General features: G+C 33.8%; 3 non-coding genes across 3 annotated transcripts; all 3 read right to left on the bottom strand.

The window, feature by feature from the left end:
• Positions 1–14,947: 14,947 nt before the first annotated feature.
• LOC132629647 (small nucleolar RNA R16) lies at positions 14,948–15,036 on the bottom strand. Its single transcript, XR_009578407.1, has one exon. It is a non-coding gene; the product is annotated as a small nucleolar RNA R16 (small nucleolar RNA).
• Positions 15,037–15,110: 74 nt separating this feature from the next.
• LOC132629648 (small nucleolar RNA R16) lies at positions 15,111–15,186 on the bottom strand. The gene has a single exon (XR_009578408.1). It is a non-coding gene; the product is annotated as a small nucleolar RNA R16 (small nucleolar RNA).
• Positions 15,187–15,251: 65 nt separating this feature from the next.
• Positions 15,252–15,327, bottom strand: LOC132629646 (small nucleolar RNA R16). The gene has a single exon (XR_009578406.1). It is a non-coding gene; the product is annotated as a small nucleolar RNA R16 (small nucleolar RNA).
• Positions 15,328–21,989: the final 6,662 nt, after the last annotated feature.

Here is a 21,989-nt window from a genome sequence, read left to right as displayed (position 1 = left end):
TTTAATATCTTTATATTACTATAGTCATATAGCGGGTAAGAAATATAAATGTGAAATGTTATCCTGCTTCTCTCTTGTCTGTACTACACAAATATGAGCATGATGATGGAATCACATGCGATGGTCAACTAGAAGTTTATTGAAATAAATATCAGCTGGCATGACCGGTTGGACATTCCGGTTCTAATGTGATGCAAATATGATTGAGAATTCACATTATTATATATTGAAGAAATAAAAGTTTCTTTAAGAATTCTCTTGTGTTACTTGTTCTCGTGATAAATTGAACATTATACCAGCTAAAGATGGGATCGAATCCCTCAATAATTCTGGAACATAAAGAGGTGAATATGGGCCCGTTCACCTGCCATGTGGACCGTTTGCTATTATATGATTTTAATAGATGCATCTATGTTATGGTCACATGTGCATTTGGTATCAACTTGCAGTTTTTTTTTTTTTTTTTGCAAGGTTGTTTGCTCAAATTGTTAAATTAAGAGCATGGTTTCAAACTATAAAATTATATTGATAATGCGGGTTTATATCCAAGTTGGCTTAGCAAAAATTACATGCCTCCAATTAGTTGCTAGACAATTGGTTATGAGAACAAATCTCCCAAATAGAGTTTTGGTATGAGATGTGTTATTTAATATGTAGCAGCTTATATGCATCAAGCCAACAAGGTTCCCCTACCACAATTGGTTCAAGGTCAGGAACCAAATAATTCCCATATAAAAATGTGAATGTGTTGTATATGGTTCAATTGCTCCGCCATAACGCATAAAGATGGGTCCCCAAGTAAGGTTGGGGGTAAATGTTAGATTCCTTAACATTAGGGGGAGAGATGATAAGCAGCTGGAAAAATAAATTATATATAATGAATTATCACTAGTATGATCCTCAATTAAAATACAATTCAAGCTAACTGCTAGACGCATTTGCTGACCAAAGTGAAAATCATATTCCAGCTGCAAATGCTCCTGCTAGAATTAAAATCCTTGAAGGATAGAGTCTATGGCACGCCTGAAGCGTGATAGACCAATCGGTTCCAAAGGTAAATCTCCTTGAAGAAGGAGAGGAGCAAATGATCAAGATGGCCATAATAATGAGGTAAGTGCTTTAAAAGAGCACCACAACATAACACTTCATGAAACCTTGGGAAAGGTTCAGGTACCTGAAAATGATGAAAAATGAAGAGATCTCAATAAGTTATGTCGCATGGGAACCGATATCAAATGACCGTCGACGACATCTTTGATATAATGTAGCACTCAACATTATAAATGGTAACGAGGATCTTGAATTCAAATCTGTCAAGAAATGTGGACAGATAGATGATTAGTCAAATGAAAATACGCAATTCAAGTATATTTGATTTCACGTGGTAAATATGAAATATTTTGGATCTATAGTCCAAACATTTGAAGATATAATGTCAGTAGGGTATAAAGAAACTTTTGAGCGAAAAGTGAAATGAATTATTAATCCGAGATATAAAATACGGCTCGTGCCTTGTGGTATAAAGGTTTTTCGCAAAAGTCCTGACATTATTGTACAGAGATGTGTTCTCCTGTGGTGGATGTAATGAGGTTTCATACAGTCTGGCAGTACATGAAAAACTTGAATGCGTATACTAAAATATTTTCATGTCCAGCTAGACAGTGAAGTTTATATGAAAATTCTTAAAGAATTGAAAAGGCCTTAAAGCGATTCCATTGAGTACTCAATGGCTGTAAGATTGCTTAACATAAAAAATTAAAAAAAAAAAAAAACAATTTTGGATCTCACGGAAATGGTTAGAAAGTACCATGTCTTGGTGCAATTGATGCATTAACGTATCCTGCTATTACTATCCATGAGATAATGCTTTTATTGATATGCAGGCAAGATATAGCCTCACTTTTATTCGCGGAGACATCAAGATGAATCAAATAATGATATGAATTTATTGATTTTAACCAATATTATCAAGATTTGTTAGTTATGAAATGCAGGACATTCATATGTTCTCTATAAAGTTAGATCTCAAACAAATTATGTGAGCATCTGAGGATGTTGCCATAATATGACGTTCTACATGACAGTCAATTATACTTATTCAAGTCTGTCAGGATATCAACAACTTTTAAAGCAAGTCAGGAATGTATCTAGAAGCAAGTAAGGAATGTATCTGGCTGAGATCAATACCTCAGCACATTCTGCAATCATGCGATATTTATTTGGAGATGAAGATTCCAATAATATTATACGAAGTTGGCATAGCTCACTTGAAAGAAGGATATATCAAAGGAGACATAATAAAGCATTTTGTTAGATTTCTTTTTCACACACAATCTTCAACAGAAGGTGAAATAAATATTCGATAAATTCGCTTGATTGATAATATGACGAATCTGTCCATTGAAACATTCCAACCTCAACATTTGAGAAGCTGAGATACAAAATTGGAATGCGTCGTCTCCGAGACAGCAAGTGAAGTTTTGATCAGGGGGAGTAAAATACGCGCTGCACTCTTTTTCCCTTAACCAAGGTTTTTGTCCCAATTGGGTTTTCCTGGTAAGGTTTTTAATGAGGCAGCTATCAAAGCGTATTACTAGATATGCGTACTCTTTTTTCTTCACTAGGACTTTTTCCCACAAGGTTTTTTGTAGTAAGGTTTTAACGAGACACATTATCTATTAATGGACATTCAAGGGGGAGTGTTGTAAATAATATTTAATAGTGAATGTCCATGTATCATTCAAGTACTTTGGTGATCACCAAAGTAAGTTATCTTTTAGTTAGTGATCACCAAAGTAAATTATCTTTTAGTTAGTGATCACCAAAGTAAGTTATCTTTTAGTTGGTGATCACCAAATGTATTACTAAATTAGTTTTCCTATAAATAGGACCACTCATGTCCTATTGAAGATACACAGAAGTGAAAGAAATCATATCAATCTTCAAGTTTCTTTCATATATATATTCTCTTGCATTTTAATTTTATTATTTTATAACAAAGTATTCGTTTTTGTATTGGCATTTTTCAAAGGGATAATTGTACTGTTTCGGGTCTACATAGTTCCAGTTTTATCTGTAACTAGTGCTAAACCTGCCAACAAAGAATGGTGAGATAGTTTCGTCTACTTTTGTCAGAAGCCTCGAGTTTAAATTCTAATAGTTGATAATTTATTAATAAAAAACTTCCTACCTCTGTAGAGAAGACGAATCTAAATTAATAAGATTGGTAGATCTCAAACACCGAATATTCAAAGAAGAAAGAAGCTGATGCTAGATTTGGGTTAAAATTTATCATTGTATTGTTAGGTGAACTCGGCAATCGATATACGGATGCGTGTGATTATATGATATGGATATGTGAACCTTTTTTGCATAATTTTAAATGTATTTTTAAAGTATTTGTACAAATTAGTAATATTCATATGACACTAGTTCAACACGGTTATCTACAATACAAATAAAGAATACGTGTAGCATAAATTATCACTTGAAAGTAGTACAACTCATAATACTTCCAATTTGGCCAATATAAATAAATTCTTTCAAAAAATGATACTTAGATATTTATTTTTTTATCAAATGTATTACTACAATATAACAAGAAGATAAGTTATTTGTCAAATTTGTGAACAGCTCCCCGTAAATAGCCAGAAATGGGGATAGCATTTGTTGTGATGAAAGCAATCCATTTTGGAAAATGCTACAAACACCAAACAGGACAAGTGTTTACATGATATTGCATGATATTTGCCTTTTCACATTTATTTTGTCAAACTCTTCAAGGGACAGTCTTCCTTGGATTATGTGATAATTTTTACTTATAGAGAGCCAATTCAACTAAATTTATTAATTCTATTAGATCAATTTAATATCCTAAAACTAAGATTTAGATTTCAAAAAGTTATAAGAAAAGTAATATAAGTTGTAATTTTTCTTATGCCAATATAATACTTAAATACATTTAAAATATTGGTTAAAGTTCACATAATTTAAATCTCAAAAGCAAAAATATTGACATGATTTCTATAGATGCGAAATACTATAAAATATTTTAAACTATATATTTCAAAATGTTTATTGTAACACAAATGATATTATACATTTAACAATTTTCAAAAGATTTTTTTTTTTCAAAATTCGTACAATTCAGATTTTGACAGCAGAAAAAATGTGGGGGGGGGGGGGGAGGGGGGGGGAGTATGTTTATTGTAACTTCACTTTTCTTCTCAATAACAAACTTACTTTTGAAAAGTTGTAATCCTTTTCTTTAGTAAAGATGGTTCAAAATCCCTCTTTTAATAACTTTTGACAACTTCTAAAGTGTGATGGTTTGGGAGAACTTCTGTTAGTATACAAAAGGTAGCTACTCGCCTCATTCCAGATTTGCGAAAACAAACAAATAAATTAATATTGAAGGTGAGTTACAATTAGGGGTGTACATGGACCGGGTTGGTTTGGATTTCTTAAACACCAAACCAAACTAATTGCGTCGGGTTTTTAAATTTATATACCAAATTAAACCAATAAAATTCGGGTTTTTCAACCTCGGGTTTTCTCGGGTTATTCAGGTTGTTTTCGGAATAGTCTTGATACAAAATATATAACTTTTACTTCAAATATTTCTTTAGTCCTAGTAAGATACAACTATGTAATTAAAGTGTTTCATAAGAAAATAACACAATATGTGAGAAGAGTGATGACATTGTATTAAAATATTCAACAAAAGATAATAAAATCGATTAAAATAAATATTGCTAATTAATAAGCCATAAAGAAAATGACCATAATCTAAAAATACTAAGTCATCCTAAAATAAGTACGGCTAATAAGTATTAATTACATGATAAGAAAAAAAAAACTTAAGTAATGTATTTTCACTCTCTAAACCAATTATGCAAAACTAAAGGAGATATATCCTACATTATTGTCATTTCTAGTGGTAAATTGAATTTCTTTTGTTAGTATTAGTGTTGAGTTGGTTTTAGTTTGGACTTTATATGAGTTAATAACATCCATAGGATATAAAACCTATTCACATTCAAAATTCTAATTTCGAGCTTGAATAATATGATAATAGATAAAAAAAACTATAAAAAAAAATTTAAGAAATATTTATAAATTACATTACAAATAAATATTTTTATGTATAAAACATTTTAAAAATTGAATACATGTAATGTCGGGTTGGTTTGGTTCGGTTTGACTTTTTTTAGCTAAAACTAAACCAAACCAATTATGATCGGGTTTTTTTTTCCAACACCAAACCAAGTCAAACCAAACCACTAATCAGATTTTTTTCTCGATTTGATTCGGTTTATCGATTTGGTGCGGTTTGTCGGTTTACTTTGTACACCCCTAGTTACAATATTAAGAAAGTTCCAAATCAATTAGCCAACTATGTTTCGATTCCAAATTAGTTAGGTAAACTATACAACAGCGTGCGTACTAATATTTTCCTCTCTAGTTTGACTTGAAATGAAATCCCAATGTTCAGAACTTAGGGTGGAGTTATAATTTTATTTTAGAGGTTCGGAGAACTCATTAATTTTCATCCAAATTTTATACTTATGATTAAAAATTTATTTAATATGTAGAAATAATTTATTCAAAATCCAGTAAGCTCACTTTTTTATAATTCATAATTCATAAACTCAAAATCCTTATTTCGTCTCTGCGTTAAACTAGTTAAGGTTGCTGCTCAGCTCGTACCAGTTTTGTGAAGATATACATACTATATGAAAAAAGAAAAAATTGAAAGTTAGTTACAGTATTAAGAAAGTTCCCACAATCAATTACTCCAATGTTTTAATTCCAAACTAGTTAGGTAACTACACAGCCTTGTAATACTTTTCACTCTATGTTGAACCAGGGGTGGGATTACACTTTTGCTTATAGGTTCGGCAAAAAATAGTAAGTTCTGCCCAAATTGTATATTTATAGTTAAAAATTCATTTAATTTGCAAATATATATTTTGTCCAAAACCCAATAAATTATCTTTTTTATAATTCAGAATTCATAATCTCAAAATTCTAATTGAACTAGTTATACAAAACATATAAAGAAAATTATGTTGCAAGTCCAACAAAAAGTTAATTTGTTTCACCATAGAGCATTCATAACAAACTCTTATGAAAACTGCAAGTTACCCTTCTAGAGATTGATGTCACATGGAAACCTTCAAAATCAAAAGTCAAAACTTGTTAAATTTGAAGTTTTGTAATTAAACAAGTGGTAAAAAGTTCAAGGTCGCCGCTTCCAAAACCATTCTTGTAAATCACCGGTATTCAACAATGGCATTATCCATAGTTTGGATGAATTACACATTAGATTGATATTGTAATATTTTTATCCAAGTATTCCGCTCTTTACATTGACCTAGTGTTGATTTCCTTTTAGTAAAGGCAGTAACCTTGAAGAATTAGATATGTTGCAGACTGCGGCCACCAAATTAAAATGAAAATTACACATCATGAATTAACTATTAATAAACAACCAAGATAAATGTCCCAAGTCCCACATTCATGTACTTGGTGCAAACCCAGAATACAAATAGAAACTTTACCCAAGTAGTATGACTGCAAGCTCCCAGTTAAGGTCATTCATGTACTTGGTGCAAACCCATAATACAAATAGAAACTTTACCCAAGTAGTATGACTGCAAGCTCCTAGTTAAGGTAGCTTCAAAATTTAAACTACATCTCTTCTACTATTGGGTTTGGATTCTATCTTTGGTGTAGTCTTTGATACAAACTAATTAAATTACTGAATTCGAATGATACTCCAAATGACTCACTACATCCATCTTGTCGCAACCATTGACAATTATGTGAAAATCGAGTTCATTTATAACTTACACCTATCAAGATTAGCATTCACTGACTGATGCTCAAGATGAATTATTCTTATTATGCTTAGTCACTATGATATGCCATCAAAATATCACGATTTCTATTAGGGTATACTAAATGTATTTCAACAATTGCAAACTTTAAGGGACTAACAAGGACATAAATTAACAGAATGCAACAAATGAATACAGGACTAAGCTTCAATCACAAGATCTTCTAGTTCTCAGGACCTGTGGTATTCCTGCTTATGGCAACTCTGATCTCAACCGACCTCGTAAACCAATGTATATCTCTGCAATGTGGCAGATACTTGTGCGCTAAACTACGCATCCTTTGAGCAGTTACACGCACAAATACTGTCATTTGTGGAGCACCTTAACAACCGCGTTGCAAGATATATACATGGATTTAGAAGGTTGGCCTATATCATTATTAGTGCTCCATATAATACATAAGCGATCCTTAAAGATAAAGGACACTTTTGGACATTTTCTCACCACACAAGCCAAAATTTATGCATAACAAAGCATTAAAACAAGAAAGCTGATCAGAAATTGCAAGTAGCTAATCATGGACTATCATAAGTCCAGACATAATTTCAGCAACTCATCACTGCAACCAGATAAAACAAGAAAATTTCAGTGAATATATTGCTTGTGCCAATTGTCACTATAGGATATCATAAAGGAAAAAATATTTTCATTCTATATTGTTGTAACTGTTGGGCATTTAATTCCATCAAATTTCATCGGTTGCTATAGCCATCAGGTTAGGTTTAACAATCGAAAATTAACTAAACCAAACCAAAACTGAAGAGAAACCGAGACGATTGGGACGGTTTCGAAAAGTCTTATTTTGATTATACACCATAGAGTAACTGAAAAATTGGTATGGTACAAATTTCAAAAAATAACTGACCGAACCGTACCAGTGACACCCCTACTTTTCTCTATTTTGAACCAAGGTTGGAATTACAGTTTTGCTTATAGGTTCGGCAAAACATAGTAAGTTCTGCCCAAATTGTATATTTATAGTTAAAAATTCATTTAATTTGAAAATATTTTTTTTTTCAAAACCCAATAAATTATCTTTTTTATAATTCATAATCTCAAAATTCTAGTTGAACTAGTTATACAAAATATATAAAGACGCAATTATGTTGCGAGTCCTACAAAAAGTTAATTTGTTTCACCATAGAATATTCACATCAAATTCTTATGAAAACTGCATCCAAAGATTGATGTCCCATGAGAAACTTTCAAAATCAAAAGTCAAAACTTGTTAAGTTTGAAGTTTTGTTCATTAAACAAGTGGGTACAAAAGTTCAAGGCCAGCCACTGCCAAAACCATTCTTAAAGATCACCTGCATTAAACAATGGGATTATCCATAGTTTGGGTGAATTATACATTAGATTGATATTGGAATGTTTTTATCAACGTGTTTCGCCCTTTACATTCTCCTTTTAGTAAAAGGAGTAAACTTGAAGAATTACATATGTTGCAGACCACGGTCACCAAATTAAAATGAAAATTCCACATCATGAATTTAACTATGAATAAGTACAAACATTTATCACCACGATAAATGTCTTATGTCCCACATTCATTTACTTGGTAAAAACACAGAATATAAATAAAAACTTTACCCAAGTACTATGACTGCAAGCTCCCAGTTAAGGTAGCTACAAAATTAAAACTAAATCTCATCTAGAATTGGGTTTGGATTCTATCTTTGCTGTATTTTTTAAACAAACTGATTAAAGTTACTGAATTTGAATGATCATTAGGTGATTCACTAGATCCATCTTGTCTGAAACATTGAGTTCTTTGCATTTTATATCATTTATAATTTAAACCCATCAAGATTAGCATTCAACGACTGATGATTAAGATGAATTATTCCTAGTCACTATGATACAGTGAGGATGGTTTTTCTTTTCTCTCTCTAAAAAGGTTCTCTCGATGCCTTGACGATGCACGTCAGTCCACGTGCTCCGGTGAGATTCATGGCGAGAAAGAAACCACCACTCAAAGCACCACCTAACGAGCAAAACCGGGGTCGAGGAAGACCACGGAAAGTACCAATTGCGACATTTGGGAGCTCAGTTAGAGCCCATGTTGATGTGGAACACTGCATCGAAACGGAAGAAATTAAAACCCCACCTGCGATTACGACTGGGATTCCATTAGATCTGGGATCTAGTTCGCATAATGGGGTAACCAAACAATTGCAACTGCCCTCGAGATCGGGAAAACAAAGTGAAGATAGCAGCTCAGGCAAGGGAACTGAGCAGAATGGCCCTAAAGGGGTGGGAACCCTAGATCCAGTTGTCCTAGCTTCAAGAGGCAAAGAACAAGCAGCGGAGCCTACCTGGGCTAATCTATTTCAGCGTAACAGAGCAGTGGAGAATGGGTTGGCGCTGACTTATATTCCGCCGCAAATCATTGACGGTGAAATTGTGGTCCAACTTGAGAAAGAAGAGGTTGATAGGGAGACACTAAAGTGGAATTGTGCTCTTATCGTGTATGTTATAGGAGAGAAACCTGGGTATAATGCAATGCATCGTTTTGTGACCCAGAATTGGAGCCACATTGCTGAACCTGATATATATCTGCATGAAGAAGGGTATTTTGTCGTTAAATGTCAGTCCATGGATGATATGCAAGAGGTATTATATTCGGGGCCCTATACACTCAATTATAAACCCATAATTTTAAAACCTTGGACTGCAACTTTTGATTTCTCTGAAGAATTTCCCACCGAATTGCCTTTGTGGGTGAAATTCCCTAAACTTCCTGTGAACTGTTGGGGTAGCAATTCCTTGAGTAGGATAGCAAGCTTTATTGGAACTCCTATGTATGCGGATGAATGCACGAACAAGCAAACAAGGATCTTTTATGCTAGGATGCTCATCGAGGTGAATATTACTAAAAAACTCCTTGATGAAATTAATGTGATGGAGCCAACTGGTAGAATTTTCTCTCAAGCCGTGGAGTATGATTGGAAGCCGATGTATTGTGGGAAGTGTCAAACTCTGGGGCATATATGTGATCCTGAGCAAAGAAATGAACAAAGGAAAAGACAAGGCAAAGGCAAGAGGAAAGTAGCTCCCAAGAGGTTGGTACCAACGTGGGTGTCAAAGGGACCTGATCCAACAACTGTTGCTGATCCTACCCCTGTTATGAATCCTGAAGTAAAACAACTTGAGAATAGGGTACCTCAGGAACAGGGCGGTGGTATGGAAGCCCCTGCGACTCGGATAGCAAAGTCGCTGCCTAATGATGTAATGGAAACAAATGCTACACTTGAGAAGGTGAGTGAGGCGATACAAAATATTACAAATACAACAACTCAGGAATCAACTACTGGTTACACATTAGATAACTTCCCTTTATTGAGTACGAGTGTTGTCAAAACCACAGTTGCTAGATTTCAGAGTGGAATTCATAGGAAGCATCCTAACCCTCCTGATAGAGGGAGAGTAATCGACTCCAAATGAAGTGGTTGATGTGGAACATTCGAGGAGTGAATAAGAAGCATAAACAAAAAGAACTCAAAAAGATGCTTCAAATAAAGAGGATTAATTTTGTTGGTTTGATAGAGACTAGAGTAAAGCACCATCGGGCTAAAGGGATCTTAGCAAATATTGCACCTGGTTTGGGTTATCTAGACAACTACCAATCTGCTACTAATGGACGAATATGGATATTGTGGGATACTAATATATATCAAATCCATAAACTTAGAGAGGAGGACCAACTAATACACTGTCAGGTGAAAGGGATAAGAGAGGATTTTGAATGCTTGGTTACTATTATTTATGGTTTTAACACAGGGGAACTTAGAAAAACATTATGGCAATCACTCAGGGATATTGCACAGGGGATCTCAACACCCTAGATAATAGCTGGTGATTTCAACGCCTTGCTATTTGCACAGGACAGATTATTGGGCAATCCAGTTCAATATGCTGAAATTAAGGACTTCTCCGGATGCATTACTGATTTGTTATTAAATGAATTACACTGGAGAGGAGACTACTATACATGGTCAAATAAACAAGGTGGGGACAGAATTTGTAGTAGACTGGATAGGGCATTTGGTAATCTTGAATGGATGATGAAATGGGGACATGTCATGGTTGAATATGAGCTGCCCAATATTTCTGATCACTCACCTATGGTCATGGCTATACAAGCTGCTCGGAGCACTATTAAGATTCCTTTTAGGTTCTTCAATGTGTGGGCTGAACACAACCAATTTCTAGCCATTGTCGAAGCTGCCTGGTGCAAGAAAAATAATGTAAACAAAATGCGGAACATCTGGGCAAAATTAAAAGATCTAAAGCCAAGATTGAAGCAGCTAAATAATGAGAAGTACCGAAATATTACGCAGAGACTGGATAAGGCAAGATTTGATCTGAACAACATCCAAAGACAAATGCAGATACGGTACACAGACAGCCTCCAGAATCAGGAGAAATCAACATTGCAAACACTAGAGAAATGGTCCTTGATAGAGGAGAGTATAATGCAACAGAAGTCTCGAGCAAGATGGATTAAGTTGGGAGATGCTAACACCAAGTATTTCTCAGCAATACTGAAAGAAAGGACACAAAAGAAACAAATCTCTGAAATTACCTCTATTACTGGTGTGCGGTTAGTAGATCAAGAGACTATCAAAAATGAAATTACTGGTTTCTACAAGAATCTTATGGGTACTTCGGCACCATCTTTACCAGCCATAAATAAACAAGTCATGAAGAGAGGAACAAGCTTAAATCAGATCCAAAGACTTCGGTTGATTACTGAGATCACTGATAAAGAAATCCTGGATAGTCTCAATGCTATTGGGGATGATAAAGCACCTGGAGTGGATGGGTATAATGCAGTGTTTTTTAAAAAAGCTTGGCCCATCGTCAAAACAAAAGTCACAGAGGCAGTCAAGGAATTTTTTGCAACAAGAAAGATGCATAAACCTATCAACTGTGCACTGGTTACCCTTATCCCAAAAAATTCAAAACCTGCCACAATCAAGGAATATAGGCCAATTGCCTGTTGCTCAGTACTGTACAGGCTGATTGATAAAATAATTGCAAACAGGTTACAAAAGATCATGCCTAGTATTATATGTGAGGCGCATGCAGGTTTTATACCAGGTCGAAAGATAGAAGATAATATTATCCTTGCGCATGAGTTAATCAAAGGATATAAAAGAAAGGCTATATCGCCAAGGTGTATGATTAAGATTGATCTACAAAAAGCATATGATTCACTAGAATGGATTTACTTGAAACAAGTTATGCATGAAATTGGATTTCCTAATAAATTCATCCAATGGACCACGGAGTGTGTGCAAACAGTGAGTTATAGTATCCTTGTCAATGGTGAACCAACACAACCTTTTGAGGCAGTTAGAGGTTTACGGCAAGGCGATTCCATGTCACCATTCCTATTTGCTATAGGAATAGAATATCTTAGTAGATTACTCTATGGATTGACAGACGTTAAGTCATTTCAGTTTCATCCAAGATGTGCCAAGCTCAATATTAGCCACCTCTGTTTTGCTGATGATTTATTACTATTCTCAAGAGGTGACTTAACTTCAATGTTCTGGCCTTCAAGCAAACCTTGGCAAGAGTGCTGTGAATTTTGGTGGTGTATCAGTGATTGAACAGAATCAAATCATGCAACATTTAGGCTACTGTTATGGTGAGCTTCCTTTTAAATACCTCGGGGTTCCATTGGCAACTAAGAAAATTTCCCTCATCCAGTGGCAACCTTTGGTAGACAAGATCACATCCCGAATCTCGTCATGGACTGCCAAGAACCTGTCCTACGCAGGGAGGGCACAACTTATTCCATCAGTTATTTTTGGTATCCAAGCATACTGGGCCCAGCTCTTCACCATCCCAACTAAGATTTTATACCTCATTGATGCCCATTGTCGAAGCTATCTATGGTCAAGCAGTGGCACAATAACAAAAAAAGCATTAGTTGCATGGGAATCAATGTGCACTCCTAAATATGTTGGAGGACTCAATCTCACTAATGTCTTCTTGTGGAACAAAACAGCTCTAATCAAAACTTTCTGGGACATAGCTCACAAGCAAGACAAGCTGTGGATAAAATGGCTTCATGCATACTATATAAAGAACCAGAGGATTGAAGAGATACAGGTACCGAAACAATCTTGCTGGCTGATTAGGAAAATATTTGAATGCAACAATAGTTTCCAACAGATGCAGCATATCAAAGGTGACAAAGGTATATAAGACAAATTTATTACCAACTATTGACGCCTTTGCCTAGAGTTGCATGGAAAGAAATGATGTATCATAACGCAGCAAGACCTAAAGCACAATTTATAACTTGGCTGCTCATGCTAGGGAGGTTATCAACCACTGATAGATTGATAAGATGGGGATTACAAGTGGATCCCGAATGCTCTTTATGCCATCAACATGATGAATCTAGAGAACACTTATTTGTGCGATGAGCTTATGCAAAGCAAATCTAGACGAAGCTGCAACACTGGATAGGAATTCCACACTGCACAGCTACCACATGGGAACAACACATGACATGGCTTCTGAGCAATTCGAGGAAACACAAAACAAGCTCAAGTGTACAAACTGATACACTCAGAAATTGTATACGGCATCTGGATGGAGAGAAACAATAGAATCTTTGCGAAGAAGTGTCGCGACTGGAGTAGTGTGGCACGAGAGACTGCATACGTTGTTTGTGTACGGGCCCCTAACAAGATTAGTGATGTAGTTGCTAGTTTCCAATGTTAGCCTAATTCTGTTGCCTCTTTTTGTTTCATTTGGAATGGCAAGCTGTGTATAGCTATGCCTTGATATGTAAAATCCTACTTTGGTAATTAATACAAAGCTTAGTTACCAAAAAAAAAAGTGAGGATGCCATCAAAATTAAACTTCTATTAGGGTATACTAAGGAGTCGTTTGAACATAATTTGAAATCATGAGATAAAATCATGTTTAGACATACAATTTGAATTTTTTAAATTATACTTTTTCTTATAGATATAAAAATCACACAAGTTATGAAAACTATCAAAACTTTTTCAATTCCTATATAACCTTAGCAAATAAGCAAGTCATAATTCATAACAAAATTTATACGCTATGCCTTTTTAAAAAAATACAACATCAATTGATCAAACTTCAATTCAAAAATTTTATACGCTATGCCTTTTTAAATAATACAACATCAATTTATCAAACTTCAATTCAAGAAAAATTTAACATGAATAGCAATGTAACTACTCTTTACAAAATATAAACTTATGAGTCTAGTTTAATATTTAAAAATTATGAACATCTCCATGTCCAAACGCCTACTAAATGTATTTCCACAATTGCAAACTTAAGGGACTAACAAGGACGTAAACTGAAAGAATGCAACAAATGGGGATAGAAACTCATCTAGTTTCAATGTACATCTCTGCAATGCAAGTGCAAGGGCAAAGACAGATACGTGTGCGCTAAACTACCCATCCTTTCAGCAGTTTGGCGCACAAATACTGTCATTTGTGGAGCACCTTAACAACCGCGTTGCAAGATATATACATGCATTTAGAAGGTCGGCTTATATCACTATTAGTGCTCCATATAATACATGAGGGATCCTTAAAGATAAAGGACTCTTTTGGACATTTTCTCACCAAACAAGCAAAAAATTATGCATAACAAAGCATCAAAACAAGAAAGCTGCTCAGAAATTGCAATTAGCTAATCATGGATTATCATAAGTCCAGACATAATTTCAGCAACTCATCACTGCAACCATATAAAACAAGGAAATTTCAACAACACCATATTCGAAAAATTATATATCAGAAAATTAAATTTATTTTGTAAATAATAGTACTACTAGCTGTCAACCTTCAGAGAAATTCCATAAAAGGAAGGTATGCAGACAATCAACATGGCATCAGTTCAGACCGCCCGTCTGCTTGTATCTCATCATTAAGCCAACAAATTAATTTAGTTAACACATTAAAAAACAGTGTAAAATAAGTAAACGAATAAACAAGTAGTATAAAATATTTTCAAAACAAAATAACACTTTAGAAGGCATCAGAAAACTAGTTGAGAGTTATTTTTCTTCATTTAATTTCAGTGTGTAGTATAAGATTTTGTTTTAACATCATTTGCCTCCACAACTCTAAGCAAAAAAAAGCAAAAAAAAAATACTTTACCAATGAAAAAATATTATTTTCTAGAATAAAATAGAATGACATCAGATAATAAGCGGAGTAAATAATCGACATGATTATTCAGTATTTACATTATATCATCATCTGCCCTACGATAAATCATACAAAAATCATCAGATTTAGAGAGAAAAAAATTAGATCTATATCTAAGAAATAGAATAGCATCAGATAATAAGCGGAGTAAATAATCGACATGATTATTCAGTAATTACAGTGAATCATCATATGCCATAGAATAAATCATACAAAAATCATCAGATTTAGAAATAAATTGGAAAATTTTAGAATTTTGGTAGGACCATTTGGCACAAAGGCAATAAGTATAAGAATGCAATGAGCTGGTAAGCCAACCATTTAAGTTTATGCATCGGTTTTATCTCCTTGTTCACATCATCTAACACAAGAAGAGGGTAAATCCGGTGCTATACTATAAACAACAAGTATTAAAAAAACAAAAATTGTATGTTACATGTATCTCTACTTTCTGCAAACTCAATTGAGGAAAAAAAGCAAAGGGAATTTATCACTAATGTTTGCTGACTGGCATATTGATTGAAGAAGTATAGGAGAAAATGTTGGTTAAATAGGGGTTATGGGCAGTGCTAGGGTTTCTAGTGTGCGGCGTTTAGCCAGAAAACTGGTGAATATCCATCTTTGCCACTATAGTTTTAAAATGTACATGTGAGTCCTATTTTGTTTTAATTACCAAAATATCAAAGATCGTCAAATGGGGAGGTTGGGCTGAGATTGAGCAAATCAAAATAAGCTGAGTTAATAATTGAGTTGGGCTAAAATTGACCCAAAAGTTATTTGGGCTGGGTCATGACTGTTTTCGAGGAAAATATTTTTCAAAATATTTTCCGTGGAATTAAAATGTTGAAAATAGTTTCTAGGAAAACACTTTCAGTTAAACTATTCTCGAGGAAAACATCTTCCGTGGAAAATATTTTTGAGAAAACCATTTTCCAAAATATTTTCCGTGAAATTAAAATGTTGAAAATATTTTCGAGGAAAACACTTTTCGTGGAAAATATTTTTGAGTAAAACTTTTTTCGTGAAACATATTTTCTTCATATCAAACACACCCAAACTTAGAATTGGGCTAAATTGACGATCACTTTAAAATGAGTTATGTTGGATTGGGCTAAAACCAGCTCAATCTTCACAAAGGTAGAGGTAAGGTCTGCGTACATCCTACTCTCCCCAGATCCCACTTGTGGGTTGGGTTTCTTATTGGAGATTTTTACACGACAAATCACTTCTCTAAGTGTATTATAATAAATGATAGTACTTTTTGTTTATTCCTAAAATGACATATCTTTTTCGAAATTTAGCATATCTTAACTCTTAAGATAGTACCCCCAAAACTTAAAGGGAAGTTCTGCAGAGTAGTGGTTAGACCGACGTTGTTATATGGAGTGGAGTGTTGGTCAGTCAAGAACTCTCATGTCCAAAAGATGAAAGTGGCGGAGATGAGGATGTTGAGATGGATGTGTGGGCTTACTCGAAGAAATAAGGTTAGAAATGAAATTATTCGGGAAAAGATGGGAGTTGCCTCTGTGGCAGACAAGATGCAAGAGGCGAGACTGAGATGGTTCAGACATGTCTAGTGGAGAGACACAGATGCCCCGGTGAGGAGATGTTAGAGGTCGTCGATGGAGGGATGGAGGAGAGGTAGAGGTAGGCCGAAGAAGTATTGGGGAGAGGTGATTAGGCAGGACAAATGCTTCAGCTTACAAAGGACATGATCCTAGGGGTGTGGAGATCGAGGATCAGGATAGAAGGCTAGTTGTAGGACTAGTATTATTTTCCTTCCCAGTAGGATAAGTATTATTTTCGTCATTCTACTTAGTATTCTCAGTTTTGCCCTATAGTTTCTTGTCCTTGATTTTCTGTTACTATATGTTATTCCTTGTACTTCGAGTATTTTATTTATCTATTCCTTTTTCCAGATTGTTTATCATGATCTTTGATCTTACACTATTTTATTTCCATACTGCTTTAAATTGCTTGTCCTTATCTGACCTTTTTTGTCATACTTTCTCTTGAGCTGAGGGTATTTCGAAAACAGCCTCCCTACATTGTAGGGGTAAGGTCTGCGTACACTTTACCCTCTCTAGACCCCACATTGTGTATTTCACTCGGTACGTTGTTATTGTTATTGTTGTAACTCTTAAGATAACTCACGGATAAAAAAGAATCCACTAATTAAGGAATTCATTTAAATCCTGATTAATACATATCAATTTCTCTTTCGTCATCATCTTTTTCACTAATTAAAAGAATAGTATACGACTAATAATCCTAATCCTTTCACTTTCATCATTATAGTCTCCACTATTTAAGGAATTCATTTACAATCAATGATCCTTGTTTTCAATTTGGTTATAGTCTATGTTATACCTTGAATATATACATGGTATAATAAAAATATACATGGTATAACATATAAATACATAGGTGGTATAATAAAATATGCATAGTATAACATATATAACCATACGGTATATATAATAAAGATATACATGGTATAATATGTAAATACATACGTGGTATAATAAAATATGCATAGTACAACATACATAACCATACAATATATTAACAATAATAATAATAATAATAATAATAATAATAATAATAATAATAATAATAATAATAATAATATTATACTTAATATATACCACTAATACATATTTTGTTTCATATATTGTTGAAATAGAAAATATGCAAGTACCACCAATTAAAGTTATGACAAGTTAATATTCAAAGAAAGGAACAAAAGGAAGAATGAACACAAAAAGGAATGGAATAGCTGTGGTGGGAGATAGAACTTTGACCAGCAAAATAGGATCCAATTGAAATTTAGGGATTTTTATTTGGAAGTTATTTATGTGCTAATATTTAGTTGCCATAGAATGATAAACTAACTAATGCTGCTACTATTATGTAAATATTTTTTAAATACTGCCTAAATATGTCCCCCCCCCCCCCCCCCCCCCCCCTCATTGTTGTTGTTGTTGTTGAGCTAAAATCAGTCCAATATGAAATTAACTTGAGCCCAACTTGTAAAATTTTGGACGATTGAGTGGGCCATCAATTTTTGGACCATAATTGACACCCTAAAAATACCCCAAGACATCTTTTTCATTTTAAGTGAAATTATGAGAAATGAAATTGAACCTGGCACCACAAGATGGGATGAGATTGCTTAATTAGAGATTTTAGATTCGAGTCATGATAATAGAGAAATCTTTAATATGGACTACTTTCCTCTTAAGTGGGTCATGTGTGACGCAAATTTAGGAATTGAGTAAGTGAGTTACGAATACCAAATAATTAATCAAAAATATGAACCTAAGTGTCACGTCCTTAGTCTTCAACTAAGCACACGTGCGACACTTGACAACTCGCTCACGTTCTTGCACAATTTGCTCACGATCTTGCTATGCCAAGTCAGCCTAGTTTACTACGCTCAAGATCGCTAAGGGAATAGTAATTGAGAAAGACAAGAGAAATTTGCTAGAAGGAAGCTTTTTATTATAGAAGACTTAATTGATTTTGTTTGATGATTTACAAATGAATGACCCTCCTATTTATACTACTCACCTAGCGACTAGTATGTAAATAATAATTATTATACAAGTCCCTACATATTTACAAATAAGCCCCTATTCTAGAATCTCTAAACAACTAGATTATTCTAAGGACTTTCCATGCAATTCCATAAGGTTCTAAGGTCTTCCATGAGAAATCTCCATATTTCTCTAGAACCTTCTCACATAAGCTAGCCTCCTCTCCATGTAAGCATCCACATAAGCTTATGGCAAAAATAGTTCCACGTGGCGCCTAGGTGGCATGATGACGTGGCGGGTCATCACATAAGGCTCCAACATCGAAGCATAGTGCTCCTTAACTTAGGGATCGTTTGGTTACCAGAATTAGGATACTAATTTCAATATAAAATATAGGACTATATGTATCTAATAAATAGCAGTGTTTTAAAAGGAGTTTTCGGGGCGTACCAAAAATGTCCCGAGGCGATGGGTCGGGGCGAAAGTCTCCAAAGGCGTACGCCCAGCAATTCGGGGCGTACGCCCGGGCGTTTGGGGCGTAAGCCCAGAAAACTTCTTCAAACTAAAACGAAATTTGTTAAATAAGTCCTTAATATAATGCCCAAATTCTCAAAAGTCAACATGTAATTACTCAAATGTTTTAAAAAGGAACTGAAACATTAAATTTAAAAGTCAAGACCTTTTTTTATTGCTAGAATGCCTAATATATATTCTTTTCCAATTATTTATCTTGTCTTCTACTATCTCAAAAAATTAACGAGCAGTCACTTGAACTTGTAAGTAGCGTATAATAGATTGTTCTAATTAGTTTTTTTGTGGGGGTGGAGCATATATATATATATATATATCACTTATTTATAGTTTTCTTCAAATTTTTACGCTATTTCACCTATTTAAAAATATTTGTTATAATTATATCATTTTATAAAATACTAAAAATTAAAACCCCATGGGGCTTACGCCCCGTGCCTTGGGGCTTACGCCTCACTGGGGCAGACATAAAACGCCCCGCCTTACGCCCTCGCCTTTTAAAACACTGATAAATAGTTATTGATAATAGTAAATCCGTATAAATTTTATACTGAAATCTTGATATTAGCAATTCCATACTGGACGTAAAATTATAAACCAAAAACGACGGGATTCCAAACCAAATGATCCCTTAATCTACTCTTTTATATATACATCTCCATTACTATGATGTCACTGTTATTTCAAGTTAAAGAGTTAAGAATTTCTTTTTCTATTTTAAAAATTATTTTATTAAGAAAAACTTGTGGGTTTATAGTACTTTCATATAAGCCTATTTAAATAGAACATTTTGTCCAAAAAAAAAAAAAAAACCAATAAGCCTATCACGGTTAATTTTGTTTATTTGATATATTAATGAAATTTAAACGTTATTATGCTTCTTTTGTTTATAGTTGGGTGTTAGTTGTAGTAACTTTGTGTTTATCAATGTCAAAAGTCAAACTTCATGCCTACTTTGTCATTTAATTCACAATAAATTTTAAGTTGAATATATCAAATAGCAATATTAATTTCAATGTTTTAATTTCATTTAATTCTTCTTTGTTTATGTTTTGTAAAGTGTGTGGACGAGGTGTGAGCGTGGATATAACGTTATAAATTTTATACACAATCCTACTAAGATTTTTTTATATTATCAAGTTTTTTACAAGCGAACTACTATCCGCATTGTAAAGAGAAGTTGCAAAAAATGGGACAAAACTTAATGAGTTGAACTATTTATATTGAAAGTGTAAAAAATACTTACCCGTCAAATATATGAATTAAAATCTATATGTATTTACTTCATCAATCTTGATCAGGTTACATTAAACTCTTACATGTATTATTATTACACCAATTTTTTATTAGATTACGTTAAATCTATCACATCTTGATTAAAAGCTTATCGCCATTGTTTTATGGTCCTATAAAATGTGAAGTTCCTCCATTTGCAAAACATCACAAAAACAACTTAATCATGGAGAAAACCATATCACATATTCTTCTTGGCTTTCTATTAATTTCTCAGTATATGGTCATGATCCAATCCAAAATCCCATACCCTCCTTGTGCTGGAGGCCATTGTCGTGGAAATGAGTGCAAAATTTCTGGAGATCCATATCAATACGAGTGGCCAGAGTTGATAGGATATGAGGTCATGAAAGCTAAAGCCATAGTAGAACGCACAAATCCCAATGTCACGGGCGTCGTGCTAAAACCTTATTGTGCTCGACTAATGGACATTTGTTCCAATCGTGTGTTTATTTGCCCCGATGAGCAGGGTTGTGTTAAATATATGCCAATGGTTGGGTAATAAAACTTTGTAAATAGGAGAATTAGATCTAATTATAGATCACAACTATCATTCTCAACTTTGAAATATATTATTACATAAAGGTATCTTTTTTTCTTCAATTAGAAAGCGTTTGGTATGGCGGAGTTATGTTTTACGATTTCTAACGTTTGGTTGGTTAAAATTTTGGAGAACGTTTTCTCTAGAATAACAAGTTTCTTGAAAATGGAAATGACTTTTTTATTGAAAGTAGGGAAATCAAGTTCCATAAGTGATATTCTGCTCCTCCCCATCCCACCCCCACTCCCATGACCCCCACCTTCACCTCCACCTCCACCACACCCCTACCCTCAATCTCATTCCCATTATGTTTGTTTAGATTATATATAAATGCTTTTGTGATAATATTTTCTTCTTACGTACCAAGCACTAGAAAATATAGTTTTGTGCCGAAAACATTTTCCTTCATACCAAACACACCCTTAATGTTATGTGGATCTAATTTTGTTTTAAGATTGGGAGTGGCATGAAGGAAAAAAAATATAATATAAAATCGAATGTTAAATATATAATATTCAAGGTATCAGCACTATTATTGAGCTACTACTTCATTTTCTTTAACATTCCGACTTAATGTTAGTAGTATTGTATGGTCGTATTAAATGGTTCAGGACGTCCAAAAGCATTAAAAGGGAAAGTCCTAACTGAAAATCTATTTTATTTCTGAGAAATTAAAGTTAGAATAATATCATGCAGTAAGAAAGAAAGCCCTTCGGTTAGTAAAATGGTACGTTGCTTAAACTCTTCAAAATTAATTTTGCACTTCTGTTAGATATATCTTAAAAAAATGCACTACTGTTAGATGATCAGACATACACCTGTTGACTTTTTTTATATTTAAGAGTCCGAACAATGTAGGTAAAACGCAAAAGATAAAGTTTCAAACATGTTTCACAAGACTAAAAAGAAAAGGGTAAAAAAATCAAAAAACAAGAATGTTAATCAACCTATTCGTACA

This window comes from Lycium barbarum, chromosome 2 (genome assembly GCF_019175385.1).
Source record: "Lycium barbarum isolate Lr01 chromosome 2, ASM1917538v2, whole genome shotgun sequence".
NCBI lineage: Eukaryota > Viridiplantae > Streptophyta > Magnoliopsida > Solanales > Solanaceae > Lycium > Lycium barbarum.
The sequence above is the reverse complement of the archived record's forward strand: the minus strand, read 5'-3'. Positions and strand labels throughout refer to the sequence as shown.